Genomic DNA, 4,161 nt, shown 5'->3' with positions numbered 1-4,161 from the left:
CAGCACTGAGGGTTCCCGGCCACCATAGGCGTCAGCGGAGCGAGCCGGCCGTATTCACACGAGATCACGCGAGAATCCTGGACGTACGCGAGACCCCGCGATAAACTGTGTATAAAGAAAACAACAACAAACAGCTGACTTTGCTTCTCCGACATGGAGGAGATTATAAAAAGCATCTGTTGTGTTATAAATTATTGTGTGATGTTCCACTTCAACAATTAGTCTCTCATTGTTCATGTTGAGACCCTTTGATCGATCTTTGATCACCTGGTGCCACCGGTCATGACGTAACGTTGATGTGAAGTTGTAAAAAGCTACATGAACTGCGTATTGTGTTTTATTTTGAAAGGGGGCGGAAGTTTATTACGTTGATTCTGTGTCGGATTTCCTGTCTGGTGCACAGTGCTCTGTTGAAATTTATGAGGTTTAGCAGCGGCTCACGTCAAAAATAGAAATGCTACGGAATGCTCGCGCCGTGGGGCGGAGAGACGCTTCTGGGACGCGCCCTGTGTGAGTGCTCTCATTGACTAGACTGGCGGCTATCTGCTACGGTGAGCGCGGCGCAGCCGTAACGCGGCCGTAACGCCTCCGGTGTGAGTGGGCCTTTAGAACCACAATTCAGCAGCCTACAGGATCTACTGTACACTTTGTTATACATGAGAGTTGAAATGTAAAAATGACCAACTTCCACAATATTGGAATAATCGCCCACAAGTAGGTTACACAAAAGGTTTATGTCCAGTAAAAAGAAAAACAAATACTAAGTATCAGTTCACTCAAATTACAGGGAAAGTTCTCTCACCTCCAGGTTTAGACATATCTGTCTTTGACATGGAGACTGCAATAAAAGGTGCATTTGTAGAAGGACTTTTGTTTCATGTCATTCCATCTTTCTTGTTGCGTCTCTGTAAATAATGATTACAATGAGTACGGTCGAGATCTACCCTATATAGAAAATTGTCTGTTATGATTTGGAAGCGCATTGCATTCACTGGATAAAGAAAAATTAGACACCTTGTCTTGAGCAAAGATAAAGAAAAAGGAAACATCGGTAAATCCTCTCTCAGTGGCTATGATGGCGCTATCGCAGTTAATCTACTATTACTACCTTCTCGGTTTGAGAAGGAAATACTGATGTTTCTTAAAAATGATGATGGTATTAATATTAGTATGTCAACACTGCGCAGGCATCTCAAGTCATTAGGATTGTTCAGGCGGAAAGCCCAGTCTGACGTGCCAGAGCAGATGCTTCATGGATACAAATTCATGCATTTGACATGCATCCAATCTGGTTTGGTAGTGACTCAGAGAACTGTACAGCTGAGGCAACGGAACCGTCTAAGAGGACGCCTGTACATAAACCCAGGCCCCAACTTTTTATGGCATGTCAATTCGTACGACAAACTATGTGTTAACAATTAGGTCTAATTGTTAACTTCACTGGACTAGACTGTTTTTATTTATTCTGTCAATAACTAATTATAACAATACTGTTCATATGCCCAGTTGTGCTAGTTGTTTACTGCAGCTGTGATCATTTCTCTCTTTCATGCTGTTTATATTCACAATTCCATACAGTATTTTCTTCCTGAGCTGCTTAATAAATTTTGTTGCAAAAAGACTCGCATTCACAACAGCTAAATTATCCCTCTGTTCAAACCTCATATGAGCTTCAGCTGAGATTTAGAATGAATATTACACAGAAAGATTGTATTGTCCCTTTGTTCACATTTATTAGAATCCTTTCATGGCCTCTTTGGGGAGGAGAATGACTGCAATATGGATAGTATGGGATAATTGAAAAGAAAGTGCAAGTTTAGGCTAACTGTTTTTTGCCTTGTTTGCTTTTCTTCTTTTAGAGAGAGCTGGAGAACGTTGCTTACCTGTGGAATTGCCACAGAATTCGCCCCAGTAGGAATGCAGTTTCCTCAAGTGGACGACCACTACTGATGTACAGACTTCCCCACCTGTTTGGCACAGACTACATCAAGGCAGTATCCCATCAGCAGATACAAGCTTGTAGAGAGGAATGCCTGCCAAGAGGTCCACATCCATGTGATGAGACTGTTTTTTACATTTGTTGCCTTGCAATGTCAGAAAACTATTCAAGAATGTTAGGCAATACTGGAGGCAGATGAACTCTACTTTTTCTTACGGGCCTACATCCACACTCAGCTTTAATAGTAAGTAAAGTGCTAAAGACCTAGTATAGTGGTTCCAAAAGTTTGACCCATAATAAAAAAGCAAAGTCTATCTAGGACCCCACCCTATATCATTTTGTCCATAATAATAGGTCAGAAGATAGTTATATATACAGTATATAAACATTAATAACCGTAATCCTATATCTGTTAAAGTTCCCTAGTCCATGTCTATTTTTGTCTAACAGTCCAAAACCAAAAGATATACAGTGAATCATCTAGTTCCACAAATAAAAGCAATAAATCATCACATTTAGAAGCTAAAACAAGCTTATTTTCTTTCTCTACATCTTTGCTTAATGAAGACTAAAACACTTATTCAGTTATCAAAGTAGTGGCTTATCAATCTTCTGTCAATTGACTTAACCAAATAATTGACTGACCCAACTGCACTGGAGAGAGGACTTATTTTATTTTATCTGAATATGTTTTAGAGGCAAATACTAAAATCTGAAATAAATAAAGCAGAAATTATAAAAAAAAGTTTTTAAAAAAATAACAATATTATGTTCACAATATTTTTTTCTGTGTCATATCTTGTCCTATCATCTTGTGACCCTTTTGATTAATCCAGTGACTTCTTGTGGGGGCCTAGCAGGCCTAGAACCACAGTATACTAACACCAGAAACAAAAAGCAAAAAATGTATGTCAACAATTAACATGTATTAACGATAATAAAGTGTGTTACAACTACTTTGATTCTTACACTATTCATAAGATGTCTCGAATGATCCCGCTGCTTCAGTTTATTAGATTAGATTAGCTTTATTAATCCCCACGGGGAAAACTGATTTACCACCAAGTCACAAAACAAACAGTCAACAAACATTACAAACCTAACAAGTTTATGATTGAGTTGTTGGTTGTGTTCTTTTGCGAATCAACTTCTTATAATCTTTGTCATAATTCTAGTCATGGTTAAAACCAACAATACATTCAGATTTTTATGGTTCTCAGTTAAAGAGTAACAATGCCGTGCCCTTTTCTGTGTTTCAGGCTGTTCCCAGGCATACAGAGACCTGAACAGATAACCGACTTTCAGATCTGTCAGACTAGAGGACACAGTAGCCAGTGAATTTTAACTTCAAAATTGTCAGTTGTTTTTTTTGTCTGTTAATGCCTGTCTAATTAATGTTTTGTAATCAACATGGCAGTGGCAATTGAAAATGTACTTGTATTACATCTGAATGTAATTTTATTATGAAAATTATTGAAAGTTGTGAGTTATGTGTTTAAAGCCTTGATTTGCAGTTAATGTATAATGTATATAAACTGTGGGCTTTTTCAAAAAACCAAAATAATTTTGGCTCTATTATTACTTTGATAGACGCCAGCTAATATTGTTATGGTTGTTGCTATGGTCATGGGGAAGTGGGTCACGTGGTGGTGCATCAGCCAGGTGGTAAAATCAGCGTGTTTTTTGAACTGAGAGGGTGAGGGGGGAAGTCATACTTTTGCTGACCGCATGATCTTGTAGGTAAACTGACTGTTTGACCGGATTGTTGGACTATTCACTGCTTGTGTTTTAACATTAATAAACATGCAAATCAGAACTCCAGTGATGTTTCAGCCAGCGCGTCCGGCAGGTAAAGTTTTCCCCTACTTAGCCTCTCAGTGACTATATTTAGTCTCAAAAACAGAAATCTCAGTTGGATGTTTTGATGCAACTATGTGATGATGCTACTGCTTTGCATGAATCTCTGATGCCATTAATTCCCACTGATGAACAACAAAAACAAAAGCTATGGTTTTCATACATACATACATACATATATATATATATATATCTTCCAACTACAAATCATAAACTAATAATTTCCAGTAAATGCACAGCGTAATTTATAATTATTGACACCAAACAAATACTAAGCTAACAATCTAAGTTCATATATGTAGGAGAACAACTTGATGAAGACTTATTTCTTTGACAAAATCCTTGAAATCAGGATTTCTTATTTT

The 4,161-nt window shown here is 37.9% G+C and overlaps 1 long non-coding RNA gene across 2 annotated transcripts; it reads left to right on the top strand.

Moving 5' to 3' along the window:
- Positions 1–460: 460 nt before the first annotated feature.
- On the top strand, positions 461–3,653 carry LOC113747153 (uncharacterized). Of its 2 annotated transcripts, none has more exons than XR_003463387.1 (3): positions 461–510; positions 1,860–2,183; positions 3,199–3,653. It is a non-coding gene; the product is annotated as an uncharacterized LOC113747153 (long non-coding RNA). The 2 variants fall into 2 exon arrangements; XR_003463386.1 differs by having other exon boundaries at positions 505–551.
- Positions 3,654–4,161: the final 508 nt, after the last annotated feature.

The sequence above is a fragment of the Larimichthys crocea genome, chromosome I (genome assembly GCF_000972845.2).
Source record: "Larimichthys crocea isolate SSNF chromosome I, L_crocea_2.0, whole genome shotgun sequence".
Lineage (NCBI taxonomy): Eukaryota > Metazoa > Chordata > Actinopteri > Sciaenidae > Larimichthys > Larimichthys crocea.
This window is presented reverse-complemented; position numbering and strand designations above follow the sequence as displayed.